Source organism: Gopherus flavomarginatus, chromosome 19 (genome assembly GCF_025201925.1).
Source record: "Gopherus flavomarginatus isolate rGopFla2 chromosome 19, rGopFla2.mat.asm, whole genome shotgun sequence".
Classification (NCBI taxonomy): Eukaryota; Metazoa; Chordata; order Testudines; family Testudinidae; genus Gopherus; species Gopherus flavomarginatus.
This window is the reverse complement of record NC_066635.1, coordinates 3,955,149-3,970,333: the sequence shown is the minus strand read 5'-3', so window position 1 is coordinate 3,970,333 and position 15,185 is coordinate 3,955,149. Positions and strand designations below refer to the sequence as shown.

At 48.0% G+C, this 15,185-nt stretch overlaps 2 protein-coding genes across 8 annotated transcripts in view; one reads left to right on the top strand and one right to left on the bottom strand.

Moving 5' to 3' along the window:
• LOC127037332 (uncharacterized) overlaps positions 1–15,185 on the bottom strand; it is a 472,273-nt gene that overhangs the window by 89,896 nt on the left and 367,192 nt on the right. The gene's annotated exons all lie outside the window — the stretch shown is intronic.
• The window catches only part of HIP1 (huntingtin interacting protein 1), a 150,661-nt gene that overhangs the window by 76,514 nt on the left and 58,962 nt on the right, over positions 1–15,185 (top strand). The window contains exon 1 of one of the 5 annotated variants that reach the window (XM_050928914.1): positions 7,170–7,188. The exons of the other annotated variants lie outside the window; for them this stretch is intronic. The gene's annotated coding sequence lies outside the window, so the exon portion shown is untranslated. Of the gene's footprint in view, positions 1–7,169; positions 7,189–15,185 lie in introns of those variants that run through there. 5 annotated transcript variants of the gene reach the window in all.

Below are 15,185 nucleotides of genomic sequence, written 5' to 3'. Positions count from 1 at the left end.
TTGACCAAGACTCTGTGATCTGAATCTCAGCTTGCTTTTCTAGTGTCTCAACTGAGAAGAGGAAGAAGTCTCCCTCTAGTCCAGATTTGGAGGATTTATTGAGGGCTCTGGAGTATCAGAGTGCCGTTGTCTGGCATACTTGAGACAGGTGCAGCCTGCACTCTGAGGGCACTGGGAGCAACTTTGCTGCTTTAGAAGTATGCTGGTGGAGTATCGTCACGCCCCAGCACGTTTATTTCTTCAGAACCTAGGAGGTCAGAGGAGCAGGATAAGGTTGTCTTTGGATCTAAAATGTCTGGATTCTCTGGTTTCTGAGATGTTTTCTGAAGAGATCACTTGCTGGATTCACCCTTGGGAGCCTTGTACACTCAGAACTTCTGCAGGACCCAGCTCAGTCTTTGGAGTCAAGTCCTACTTGTTTCCTAATTGGGGGCATTTGGGCTGCAGGAAAGTTCCTTCTCTCTGAGTTTGTATTCTCTCATTTAGAGCTCCTGTGTCTTTGAACCTGGCTCTGTTCTGTGGGAGCAAGGCATGAAGTAAGAAATGTGCTTTATTTGTAGTACAGGTGGACCCTTCTGCTTCTAGAGGACCTCCTGGCTGGGAAGCTCCCAAGTCTAGGTGGCCTTGATGTTCTGTTTGACCTTCGACCACCTTTTAGCCTCCCTTCGAAAGTTTGTGGCCCACAGAAAATGTGGCTCTGGAGCTCTCCTTCCTCCCACCTCTTATTCTTGTGCTGTTACCCCTGTTGGGAAGACAATGGAGAGCATGGAAGGACACATGCTCATTCCGCGTCACCCAAAAGATCAAGAGCTGGTAAGGAGGCGGGTTCCGCTCTAGAGTGAAGAGGAATCTGAACTTGCATGTTTTTCACTGGCAGATGCAGCTTTCCCCCTTTCCTTTCCAAAGTCTTGAGGAAGATTCAACAAGAGAACCATGAGCAGGTTTTGGACCTGCTAGTCCTATCCAGAGACCCCTCTGTTCATCCTCCCTTAGATCCCAGGTCACCTTTCATGTGCTGACATTTCACTCAGAGCAGAAGTCTCTTCAGCAGGCTGCTTGCTTTGTGGGTACTTACTGGTTAAGTTCTCTGCATAGGTTGGAAAGTACCGTTTTGGGTCCAGGAAACCTTCCAGTTTGAAGAGGCGATATTCCCAAGATTTGTCCATGCTTCAAAATGTTGATCCTGTTATTTGTCTGATCCCAGTTTCATCCTTGATTTACTTTTTATTTCTGCTGGGGCTGGGATGATCTCTGGCCACTGTCGGGGTCTGTCTGGCAGTGCTTGCAGCTTACCATGCTTTTGTACTGACTCCTCAGTGTTTTCTTGCATCAGTGAGGGAAAGTTTCTAATGTGGTTGTGACATATTTATTCATCAATTCATTACTCTGCTGCTTTATAAAGCATTCCCAGGCTGCTCTGCTTTATACAAGGAAGCACATCAGCCCCATTGAGAAGCTGAGAACTTGACTCGCACAAAGGTGGCTTAAAAGCGACCCTTGCCCCATTTCCTTAGGCTGCACTTAGACAGTCTCAGCTGGCATTTCTAGTGGCTTCAGCTACATTGTCAATGAAATCTGAACCCTTCTGACAGAAACTCCCAAGAGAGGCCTAGACTGCAAGGACATGATGCCTTTGTGACTTCATCTTAAGTTTTTGCCCACTGTGACCACAAAATCCCACCTAAATCAATCTGCTTTGCCTCCAGTCTTTTTTCCTAAACCCCATTCAATGGAGGCCAGATTACATGAGCTGGAGTAAGGACACTTGTCTATTACTTGGACAGAATCCAAGCAAACCCTTCAGTAAGTTGGATGGATTGTTGCATTTGAGAACTCTAATGGCCCTAACCATTTTGGTTCAGACACTATCACAATGGATTAAATTGTGTATTCAGATTTATTAGGGTCTAGCATCCATCTTTTATTATCTCTGTAACCCATCTCCTTTCCCTCCCATCACCTCTAATTCACTGGGTGCTCCGATAGCAACAATTGCCTTGAGTTCTCTTCCAGTCTGTATTCCCTCCTGATTTCTGCCCTGCCACACTCCACCAAAACTGTTCTCACTAAGGTCTCCAGAGACCTCTTCCTAGCCAAAATGTCATGGCCTTTACTTCATCCTCATCTTCCTGGACCTCTTTGCTGCATTTGACAGTCATTCATACTCTCCATCTCAAAATCTTGTCCTCAGTTTTTGTGGTACCATTCCTCCATGCAATCCAGTCCAGGCTACGTAGCAGAATCTGGAGCTCTCTGAATACCTTGCCTCTGCAGATCTACACTGATCCCTTCCTTCTTTGGTGTCACTATCATTGGGCTCTGCTGAGGTTAATAAGAATGAGACAGATGATTAGAAGGAAAGGTCTTTCTAGAATTCCTCATGGAGTAAGGATGTGTGTGCGTCTTACTACTTTTTGGACGGTTGTGGATCATTCTATGGCTCACAGACAAAGCCCACAAGTCTTACATGGCAGAGGCAATGTATACAGAAATTTCCTATTACTGGTAAGTAACCTTCCTTCTCCTGATGCCCAGTCCCAGGCACAAACCTCTAGCCCTCATCTCTCGATATTGCCATGGGTTCACATCTCCCTTAGAGTGACATTTACTGTAATCATTGTGATGACTGTTGTGGGGTGGATGAACAGTTCTGTTTCCTGATTCACAGTTCTCACATCTTGCATTGTCCTTTGCATTAAGACATATGGTGGTGATTGGTAGGTGAAAGATTAAATTGACCTTAGAAGTCAGTAATCTCTTCCCAAGCAGCATGATATCAGAACTGAAACCCCTGATATCTTCTCCACAACCTACAATATCTTATCACATTTTAGCTGGATGGGTTCTTCTTGCATGCCTACCCAGTTACAGGTTTGTTTTGCAGATCTTTACCTGGGGTAGGTTAAAATGCAATGGCTGTACACGTCCCAGTTCCAGCGCCAATCTCCCTCTGCAGTGTTCTGAAGATTCTATCAAGCCCTGCTACACTTAGGTGTATTTCTCGCTCTTGAGACATGCACGCACACACCCCATCATCATCTTCGTATGGAGAGAATAGGATTTGCCCCAAGTGAATCTGACCACCACATATTTTCCAACACTTGCCACTGGTTTGGGGAGCCCTCTGCCCCAACTGGCATGAAGCAGAAGCACGAGCCATGTCCCAACTCTTCCAAAGTGCTGGTGCAGCTGCTGAGTCACCAGCGAGAAGTGGGGACTGCGGATTGGAAGTGCTGTCTGAAAGCGAAATGAGACTATAAGCACACTCCTGCCCAAGACACAAGCCCCCGGTGTGCATGTCTGCCTGGCAGAATTCCCTTCAGAAATATGCCTGAGCTGGACAGGGTCCTACCAATGGCGGGGAAAACACAGCAGCCAAGGCAAGGGTCAACGCCCAAATACCTGTCAGGTGACTTGGTCCCTCCTCTGTTGCCCCTGTGACAGGAGGCACTTATCTCGCTTCCATGTACCTGTCCTCCCAGTCCCCAATTTGCCTCTCCTTTTTTCTTCTCGCTCCTAAGCTCTTCTAGCAACAAGAGCTGGTACCACAAGTAGCGTTAACGTTCTTCCCTGAATCGGATGGTGTTCCAGCTGTCCCTGGAGCCTTCTGTGCTGGGAGCAAGGCTCAAAGGGGGCAGCTCACAGCCACTTGGTGCTCAGGCTCTTGTGGAGGCTGCCATTTTTGTTCTCCAGAAGATCAGTTGTCATTTGCATCTGCAGGCCTTACAATTGTGAAGTCAAGATTCAGACTGTGAGCCAAGCATCAGCCGATGCAGTAATATCTGCATGAGTCTTCAGGCAGCCTGAAACCGTAGCTTTGAGAGACACATGAGTGCCCCACTCATCGGAATGGTGTGTTCACTCTGAAGCCTAATGTTGATTATTTACAGGTCAGCTGTATTCACTATTTCACTGCTGATCAAAGCAGGCAAGTTAGAGGAGGGAAAATTGTATTATGAAGATCTGCTGTGCACAGAGCTTGGTTTCTGGGAGGGGCCTGGAAGAATGCAATTTTTTTTTCATTTCCAAATTCATCTTTTGGCTGGGACCTGAGGAGAAGTGGCCAGGAAAGAATGGTACCTTTTTGTGTCCCTCACTATTGCCATCTCTTTTTGGGGAGCAATTGTTACAACTTGGCTGGAAGATTGTGGGTTATTCTTCATCTGCAGCATGCCGCCTGCCTCTGTGGTCTGCTCTGGCTGCACACTCCTTTCTCCATTTCCTTTCTGCTCACGTTGTGTACAGGAACAGGGCTGTGCTCTTTTTGCTGCTACTGTATAAGGTCATCACTGCTGTGCTGCTGAGAGCTCTCATGCTTCAGAAGAGTCTGCTCGGACGTTGCTTTTAGGAAGGAACTGCAGGCAGAGCAGAGCAGCTCTACTTTCCAAAGGATGAGGGAGGGTACCCCGTTAGTACCAAAAGAGCACTCCACTCCCATTCACATTGTTAATCATGCCAAGATTATTCAGCACTCGATGGAGGAAAACCTTTTCGGAGACTGTGTTAACTTGGACAACTGCCTGTGTGTGTTTGTGTGGTTTTGCCTTTTGCTGCTTATTTAAAGAGAGAAACTTAAATCTGAGAAATTGTCCTTTACACCCAATTAAAAAGACAGCCCCTTCATCCCTCCCTTCCAACCCCCCCCCCCACACACACACCTGCCCTTACTCCTACATGTCCCTTCCACACCCAGTGCTACCTTACTCCAGTGTGATTCGAGAGAGACAGCTGTGTGGCCGTAACTGAACTGTCCTGTCTCCTTTTAGTTCATAGATTATCATTTTACAGGGAACTTCTTCTGTGGGATCGTATCTTTCTCAAGGCTCGAGGCCTCTAATACTGTGGTGTGCCATGCGGCTTGGCTGAAAAAATTTTCTGGGAGTTTGCATAACCTTTAGCAAGCCGTTTTCATAAAAGAATTAAGGAGAAATGAGGAGCATTACTAGGAGGATTTGCCCTGGAACTTACTTAGTGTTTCCAAATCAGTTGCGATGGTGCAGGATTCCATAGTTGACGTTCATTTCCTTTTTGGACTGAAAGGAGACCTGAGAAATCTCCGTGCAGCCACTGGCTAGACTGGAACAATTCTTTGTCTAGTGGTAGATTTGCAATTCAAAGTACACTAAGCTTGTAATTTTTGTGGGGTTGTGCCGGGCAGATTTGAGACCTCTGCCTGTGCGTGCATGTGTGTATGAGAGAGCTATTTTAGAAATCCCGCTGCAATTCTGCATTGGTTGTGATCCTGCTTGTGGCTCTGGGTCTTTGCTGTCACACTAATGGATCAAGAGCTATTATGATTGCCCTGAGTTTTGTCTCGTGTTTCCCTTGCTGGATACAGATACATTTTGACCTTGCAGCCATGGTCCCCTGCTCCATCCTGCTGTGATGATTGATTTGGATGTGTGTATCGTCCACGTGACCTCTATGTATAGGGCTGGTTTCAGGTGATGGCAACCATGTTTTTACCTCTTTATATACTTTTTATTTTTGCAGAATAGTTGGGTCACAGCTGTTTCCACACCCACTAGTTACTTCCCTTCTCTGTCCCCCCAGCCAGCCAATCAGCACCCTCCATTCCGCACCATGTTGTCTGGCCCCTAGAGCCGTTGGCACTGATTGACTGGAGAGAATCAGCAGTGGCTCCAGGCACCAGCACTCCAAGCGCATGCCTAGGGCGGCAAGCCACAGGGGGCGCCCTGCCGGTCCCTGCAAGGGCAGCAGTCAGGCTGCCTTCGGCGGCATGCCTGTGGGAGGTCCGCCGGTCCCGCGGATTCGACGGCAATTCGGCAGCAGGTACGCCAAAGCCATGAGACCGGCACACCTCTCGCAGGCAAGCCTCCAAATCCACAGGACCGGGGACCTCCCACAGGCATGCCGCTGAAGGCAGCCTGCCTGCCTGCTGTGCTTGGGGTGGCAAAAAAGCTAGAGCCACCCCTGGAGAGAATGGAATGTTCCAGGACATTTCCAGAAGGGGATTTCTGTCCATTCCACTACATTTATCGTGTTGGCAAATTCTGCAAGATGCCGAGTACCTCTGCTCCCACTGATGTCAATGGGATTTAAGGTTCTCAGCACCTGGCAGGCTTTGGCTCTCAGTAGTTTATACTCAGGGAACACATGCTGACAGAGTTAGTCTGACGGTTTGAGGCTGCCATCTTGTTCAGGTTGCCCTCACAGTTCTGATGTCTAAAGTACTCAGAAAAGGACCCTGACACAGCAAATGTCATGCTGATAGGCTAGAGGTTGGAGCAAGAGGGGGTGGGAGTCAGGACTCCTGGGTTCTCCCACTAGCTTGCTGTGTAACCCGGGGAACATCTCTAAGGCCAAAATTTTTAAGTGTCCACTAATTCTGATGCCTTCATTTTAGTGTCCAACATGAAATGTCTTAGGACTGATTCCCAAAAGTCACTGCGAAGGCTCCACTCTTTGGAAATGTCATGGGGAGGGGCTGAGGTTGTCAAACAAACCACAGCAAAACCAATTTACCCAGAAAGGGAGAATGCTGCTTCCACATGCTTCCTGTAACACATGCTAATGAAGTGGACAGGAAGCAAATGCACGCAACATTGACAACCCAACAGCATGCTGGCCAGGTTCTACTGATGCTGCACCAGGGCAAGGAGTTTTAGACAAAATATTTCCTACCCTGTTTCCTGTGACTTCCTGCCTGGACTCTTCACTGCAGGGTGGTAATTTCTGCACCTGTAGCATTGACCATTCCTTATTCTGCTTTGGGTGTACCTGCGACTTTCACAGTGCTTCTGGCATGCTGAGACCTCGTATACATGATAGGTATGACACAATCGGGGTCCTGCCTTGGCTTGGGTAGAATACTGTTAAAAGTGCTACTGTGTTCTGGGCCTAACAGTGAAATCACACCGGACTATAACTCAGTTCTGGGGATGCTGTTAAGTTTTGATGACATTACAGCTCTCACTATGTTGTAACCCTGTCCCTTGGCTCAGTTGTTGTACGTGTTGCATAAATGGAGCCTGAGTCACATGGGCTGATAAGATTTCTACTCTCTCTTCCCTTTCAGGGTTTCTGAGTTGTTTGCACCATTGCCTGAAAAGAGGAACTGATTTGCAACATCTCTCCTCCATAAAAGGGGGAGGTATGCAATGGATACGAGAACTGCCTCACTGCAGAATTGCTGATACCCTCCAATCTGCCGGGGCTCTCAAACAGGTTACTGCAGTGCGGAGCAGACTTTCCATGTCCAGATTTTCCCCTGCGATGGTTTTCACAAGAAACTGACTTAGATTTTGTCCAGTTGTGCCTGGATTCCTGACCACATGCCAGAAGCCCATGGTCTTTTTGTAAACATCCCACTAATAAAAGCACTGAGCAGCTCCAGTTCTGAGGGGCCTGTGAGCACTCAGAAAGACTTGGGCTTCCCAGACAACAGCACAAATGCCCCTCCACATTAATGTCTAGTATTTAACAGCCCGGTCAGGAGAGATGCTCTCCCCAGGGAGCTCGGTCTAACAGTCAGTCTGACACACATTTGGAGTTGCCCTGGAGAGCGAAGCATCTTCTTCTAGCAACTATGACAGGATTAAAACTGGAGCAAGGAGCTTCCTGGTCCGCAGAGCTGGTCAGGGAACTCTCCCAGAAGGGAAGCAGTGGTGGTGAAGGGAGGCAACCGGAGCAGCTGTACATCAGTGAGCAAAGCCAGGCACCTTTCTGCCACTCCTGAAAACGAAGGCAGTGGAGCAGGCATCCCTTCATCATTCTTAGGAAAAGGTGCTACTATGCGGGGGATTTAGTCATGGTCTGGCAGTGCCTGAAGTAGCCCCCTGCTCTTTGCAGCGTGGTAGCTTGCAATTGAAATGTGCTCCCCCTGGATGGCTGGCTGGTGGCCTGTCAGTCGGGGAGTTTTCAGGTATCTAAAAGGGTGTCATCAGGAGGAGGGAGAAAACTTGTTCACCTTAGCCTCCAATGATAGAACAAGAAGCAATGGGCTTAAACTGCAGCAAGGGAGATTTAGGTTGGACATTAGGAAAAAGTTCCTAACTGTCAGGGTAGTTAAACACTGGAATAGATTGCCTAGGGAAGTTGTGGAATCTCCATCTCTGGAGATATTTAAGAGTAGGTTAGATAAATGTCTATTAGGGATGGTCTAGACAGTATTTGGTCCTGCCATGAGGGCAGGGGACTGGACTCGATGACCTCTCGAGGTCCCTTCCAGTCCTAGAGTCTATGAGTCTATGAGTTGGACGAAAGGCTGTGTGTCTAGTGAGAGGAATTTTGCTTTTAAGATGGAACAAGATCTGCTATGAGATACCTCAGCCTTTTTTAACTTAGTTTTACAGCACTAGTCACTAGGGCTAATTTTGTACCACTGTTGCTAGCTGCGAGCACGGTGCTCTCCTTGGGCTACGTCCTGTGAGATGCCCCATCTGCCTGTTCCACAGGTAGCAACTCCAGCCCCTTTGCAAGTGCCACAAAGCAGTTAGGTGTGCTTTGGGCCTGTGGGCAGACAGCATTTTGAAATGCGTGTGCCTCTTGAACTCGGGTGGCTGCAATAAAACCGCTCTCCTCCCAAGCTCTGTATCCTGACATGTCCTCTCCATGGTCTGGTGGTGGTGCTTTCTGCTGGGATAAATTCTTTGCAAAACTGGCAAATGCAGCTTTGTCACTTCCCCACACATTCAGCTCATACCTCCTGCCAAGTGTCTGGCTTTGGAACTCTCTGGGGAGGTAGCTGGAGTCTAGAAGAGATGAATATTAGTAAGATCCAGTGATTTTGAGGGCCTCTGAATGCATTTGGCATCGAGTTGGGATGCTGTGCTGAATGGGAAATCTGCAGTGTGTACAGGAGACGGCTGCAGTGAAAGAGCAAATGTAGCCACAGCCTGACTGAAAGGTGCAGAATGCGTAAAGCCCGACACGCCAAGCCTCGTGACTCCACAGATAATTAAAGGCAGAGGGTATGAACGTCATAGGCTTCAGCTTCACCTGGAGGCCAAGGTTCCACCAGCTTTGTATAGCCTTACGTGATGTAATTGACTGCTCAGCTGATGTTGGCCCTGTCTCTGTCTCCAGACTGAAGGCCTTTGCCTGGGCTGGACCAGTCTGGAGACTGGGCTGGACCAGTCTGTCTGCACTTACATACTTCTATCATCTCACCCAGAAATTAGGTCTCTGAAGGTGAGATGATGGATGTATGTAAAATAACAAAGGCCACATCAGGGACCTTGCTCTGAAGCCTCAAATGCTGGTTGCCGCCAGACAATGGCTGGTCATGCTGTGTTCAAACATCAGAGCTGCCAATCAGCATTGTCCTCCTGCAGCAGGTTTGTTAGGAGTCACTTCAGAGGGTCCTGGTTCCCCCCAAGGCTTTCCCTCCAGGAGCTCTGTTGGAAGGTGCTGAAATTATATGAACTACTTCTTGTTACCTTGTTTCTGTGAATCGGGGGGGGGGGGTCGCACGTGGTGTCACTTCAGGGTGGAGGTCAGTTGCCCGTTCTGCACTATCTTCCCTATATTGTTGATCTGTTAGGGGATCTTCCTTTAATGGAAAATTCTTCCTTACTTTAACAGAAAAACCCAGTGGGAACCAGCCCTGGAATTTTTAGCTTGGAATTTAGCTTCCAAATTGGCCCAAGGACACTTGTCATGCTGTAGGAATGGATGGCTGAGGTGCCTTAGTGAGGCACAAGATGGGAGGAATTTGGGAGGCACTGATTCCCCCCTTCACTTTTCTCCACACATCAGCAGACTGGAGAGGCCAGTGCTCCAAGATCCAGTCTGTGATCTTGAACCAGCTGTGGCCTTGGGGCTTTGCCAAGAGATTGGATGGGTGTGTGACTGTGCAGAACTCTGTCTGCACTTAGTGAACTGTTCCTGTGCCCTGCTTCCCCCAGGAATACACTCAGCATTTTCTTTGGGAGAGACACTGGTTTGGGGAGATGTGGGAGGGGCTGATGGGATAAAGCGTGCCTTCCTGTGTGTTGCTGCTGATAATTGCCTCTCCGGAACCAGCTTCATACAGAGCTGCTGGAGCAGGAAGTGCTTTACAATGCTGCTCTTTCAGGGAGTGTTGAAAGGTCCCAGCTCCAGGAAACTCTTGGCCTTAAGAATGCTGAGTCCCATGCATATTCTTCCTTAACCTTCCGGGAAAGAGCACGTCTCTTGAACTGCCTTGGAGGCGAGAAAAGGAGGCTTCCTGTGCCCCAGACTCCCTGGCTTTTGCTTTCCACAACACGCAGCCAGAGAGACCTCATTCACCAAAGCACAGCTGCACTGAGGAGTCCCTTCAGGCAAAGCTCTTTCAAAGTGATACTATGTCTGTCAGCTGTGCTTGTGGCCTCAGGCAGCCAGGAGCCCTAACTAGCAGAATCACGCTCTCCAGCCACCGCTGCTAGTGTTGCTGAAGAAATGAAAAGGGTGCGCTGAACAGAGGTCGTGGCTGGACAGCCTCATACTTAACCCCACTGGGTCGGATAGAAACGTACAGAACCCTAGATTTTCGTGCTCCAAGCAGCCCTAGTTCGTAGTGCCTCCTATTGGATCAGGTGGCAGATCGGGGAAGGGGGTGTTTTGGCACGGCATTTATGAATTTCCTTAAAACTTGCTGGCAACAGCGAGATTACAGTACTGTGGTCTGGATGCTGCAGTCAGGGTTGAGATTTCACTCTAAACTCTGTTTTCAGATACTTTGATTATTACCTTTTTGGTCTGAAATTTCTCCTGCTCCTCCTCACCCCAGTTTGAACTATTTTAGGGGAGCAGCTCTCTACCCCATGCTCCTCTGGTCCTATGCTCTGCCTTCTCCTCTCTTCAGTACTTCTCTCCCCCCTGCACTGCTTGCCTTTTTATCACGCTCCCCTCTACAGTTAAAGCACCATCCTCTTCCTGACATTTGTCCTTGTCCCATTGGGAGTCAGTGGGAGCTGCAGGTCCTCCTCACCTTTGGAAATGTGACTATTTATTTAGGTGCCTAGATATGGATTTATGAACCTTGCTTTAGGTTGACAGGAGCCAGCCAGTAACACTTGCAGCTCAGAGCTTGGAATGAATGTGAAGTTTAATGACCACACAATTAGATAAAGGACCTTGTCCGTCTATTTGAATTAACCCAACCAAAACCCTGGGCACACTCTTACCTCACACTTTGGGGAAACATAGAGTGTGATCCACTCTTGCTGGCCCATCTCTGATTTGATTGAACAGCCTTAGATTTCACGCTCCAGTGGTCAGACCCAAACACCGGCTACCTTCCTTTGCGATGTTGGTTTTATTTTCCTCATTCATCTTGATGTTTAAAAAAGGGAGAGTGAGAACAGTAAATACAAAAGCAGTGAATGTGAGGCTGGAACAGTCAGGTTGAAATTTTGTGTTCACTGAAGTCCATTTCCTGCTGTGACGGTGTACACACATGAAGTCGTCTGCTGCTAAACATAAAGCTCAGACCCTGTTGCTGGTGTTAGATGCAGGCTGTGAGCTGTCTGGGAAGGGCCCTGTGTGCCCCTTGTACCAGTGCAGGAGATACCTCTCCTGAGCTAATCCCTCACACTTAGCGTTGCATTACCTGTAGTTCTTGCAGTTAATTGCTTTCTATAAATACAAGTTAGATGCGTGGAAAGGGAAGAACAGTGTTTTAAAGGTGTCCCTTGACTCCAGCTGGACCCCGCTACCTGTGCTCTTCCTCCTTCGGGCATAAGCTGACTGCAAACTGAGCAGCCTCGGAGGAAGTTTCCCCTACAGCCAGGTTATTCCATAATTCTCCACTCCAGAGTTTCTTTCAGCTGCCTCTAAAGCATCTGATGCTGCTGGCCACTGTCACAATCCAGGTACTGAGCTAGGTGAGCCCCTGGTGTGATCCAGTTTGGTGGTTCCTATGCTGACTAGTTCCTCCCATCACCTGTCCACTGAACTGCTCCAGAGAGAGCTCAGTGTACTTTAAGCAAGTTAACACTGAGCCACACTGAAAGATGCTCAAGGGAGGATTGGGTGGGTACCCGGCTATGGAGCCCATGAGGGGAGGCAGAAGGGAACAGTGGCCACATGGTAGAGGGCAAGGCATCCCTGGAGCCGGGCAGGTGCCTCTGAAGCATGTCTGAGTGGCTGCCCAGGTCCCACAAATTCTGCAGGTTTAAAGGCACCCTAAACATTTTGACAATGTATTGCATGGGGGAATCGGGTGATTAGAAAGGCTATAAAAATAAAAAAATCAGTAATAATGGGGGATTTCAACAATCCCCATATGGACTAGGTACATGTCACCTCAGGATGGGATGCAGAGATAAAGTTTCTTGACACCTTAAATGACTGCTTCTTGGAGCAGCTAGTCCTGGAACTCACAAGAGGAGAGGCAAATCTTGATTTAGTCCTAAGTGGAGCGCAGGATCAGGTCCAACACATGAATATAGTTGGACCGCTTGGTAATAGTGACTATAATATAATTAAATTTAACATCCCTGTGGCAAGGAAAACACCACAGCAACCCAACGCTGTAGCATTTAATTTCAGAAAAGGAAACTACACAGAAATGAGGAACTTTGCTAAACAGAAATTAAAAGGTGCAGCACCAAAATCCCTGCAAGCTGCATGGAACATTTTTAAAGTTAAAACTTAGTGAGGAAAATAGAAAGAAGCATAAACTCTGGCAAATGAAGTGTAAAAATATAATTAGGAAGACCAAAAAAGAATTTGAAGAACAGCTAGCCAAAGACTCGAAAAGTACTTAAAATTTTTTGCTATTACATCAGAAGTAAGAAGCCTGCTAAACAACCAGGGGGCCACTTGATGATTGAGACGCTAAAGGAGCGTTCAAGGATGATAAGGCCGTTGCGGAGAAACTAAGTGAATTTTTTGCATTGGTCTTCACGGCTGAGGATGTTAGAGAGATTACCAAACCTAAGCCATTCTTTTTAGGTGACAAATCTGAGGAACTGTCCCACATGGAGGTGTCATTAGAGGAAGTTTTGGAACAAATTGATAAATTAAACAGTACCAGATGGGAGTCACCCAAGAGTTCTGAAGGAACTCAGATGTGAAATTGCAGAATTACTAACTGTCACCTGTAACCTATCATTTAAATCCACTTCTGTACCAAATAACTGGAAGATAGCTAATGTGATGCCAATTTTTAAAAACGGCTCCAGAGGTGATCCCGCCAATTACAGGCTGGTGAGCCTGACTTCAGTACTGGGCAAACTGGTTGAAACTATAGTAAAGAACAAAATTGTCAGACACATGGATGAACAGAATTTGTTGAGGAAAAAGTCAAAATGGTTTTTGTAACTGGAAATTATGCCTCACCAATCTACTAGAATTCTTTGAGGAGGTCAACAAGCATGTGGACAAGGGGGACTCAGTGGATATAGTGTACTTAGATTTTCAGAAAGCCTTTGACAAGGTCCCTCACCAAAGGCTCTTAAGCAAAGGAGGCTGTCATGGAATAAGAGGGAAGGTCTCTCATGGATCAGTAACTGGTTAAAAGATGGGAAACAAAGGGTAGGAATAAATGGTCAGTTTTCAGAATGGAGAGAGGTGAATAGTGGTGTCCCCCAGGGGTCTGTACTGCTCAACATATTCATAAATGATCTGGAAAAAGGCATAAACAGATGATACAAAATTTGCAGATGTTACAAAACTACTCAAGATAGTTAAGACCCAGGCAGATTGCGAAGAGCTACAAAGGGATCTCTCAAAACTGGGTGACTGGGCATCAAAATGGCAGATGAAATTCAATGCTGCAAAGTAATGCACATTGGAAAACATAATTCTAACTATGCATCTAAAATGATGGTGTCTCAATTGGCTGTTACCACTCAAGAGAGAGATCTGGGAGTCACTGTGGATAGTTCTCCGAAAACATCCACTCAATGTGCAGCAGCAATCAAAAACACAAACAGAATGCTGGGAATCATTAAGAAAGGGATAAATAAGACAGAAAATACCATGTTGCCTCTATATAAATCCATGTTACGCCCACATCTTGAATACTGTGTGCAGATGTGACCGCCCCATCTGAAAAAATATCTAATGGAATTGGAAAAGGTTCAGAAAAGGGCAACAAAAATTATTAGGGGTATGGAACCGCTTCCGTATGAGGAGAGATTAATAAAACTTAGCAGGGATAAGGACCCAGGGGTCCTGATGCCCAGGTTCACTGTAATACTTCTCGCTACCGCAGCTGAGCACGTGTGGAATCCCCTCCTCTAACTCTCTGGAAGCAGATCCTCTCAGGGTTCGCAGGCTGATCTTGCCTATTATGTCATTGTGAAGCTCACCTTCCCTGGAGGTGGGCTCAGGATGCTGTGGGCACCCCTAGGCTAGGGGGAATGTTGCACTGCACTCCCTGGTCGAGTGAGGGAGGACATACTGTAGCTAAGTACCGTGGCAGCTCCTCTGTGTATAGCTCCTGGAGCGCTGCTGCTGCGGGAGAGCTCTCTGCCCTGCCCTACACGGCTCCTGCTGGGCTTTGGAGCAGATTCTTCCTGCTGACATATGTGCAACGCACCTCAGGATTCCTCACCGAATTTGCTCCACTGGTCGGATCAGTAGCTTTCCTGGCTTGGGCTGGGTACTGGTGGGGAGTATGGCATGAACGCTGATCCATGGCGAGCAGATTCACCCATGCTTAACAGTGGGCAGACACTAGCTCTTCAGGCAGCCTGTGTGTGGAGACCACACGGAGCAGAGCAGAGCTAGGGCTGTTGAACTGACAGGGGTGCTACTGTGTCGAGGGACAGCTGAATCCAGAAGGAATCTGCCCCTCTCCCCGTTGCGTCACTGTCTGTACCTGGGGAGGGATATAAAATCCCAGGCTGTGCTGCCCGGTTGGTACAGCACTAGGTCTGTGTTGTGTCCCGGCGGGTGCATCAGCCCAGCACAACCTGAGTCCTGTTAGCAGGCAGGGATGGGTAGGCCCAAGCAGTGCCGTGGCCACATTCCTCAAGGCTGGTGTGGTCACTGGGGAAAAGCACTGCCTTGTGCGGGTGGAAGCTCTCCCAAGATGGAGAAGTTTCTTCTGGCAGCTGGGGCTGTGAGGTGGGCAGGGCTGGAGCAGGGAGGCTGCCACCTTATCCTGTTTAAAACTCTCCTGTAAAGCTCACCTCCTCCAGCTGATCACTCCAGTCGGGCCTTGGTTGGGTGTGAGGCAAACTGAGACCTCAACTTTGCTGCCAAACTCTGCTGGGCTGATCGCAACGACAGCCTCCTGCCTCACCCCC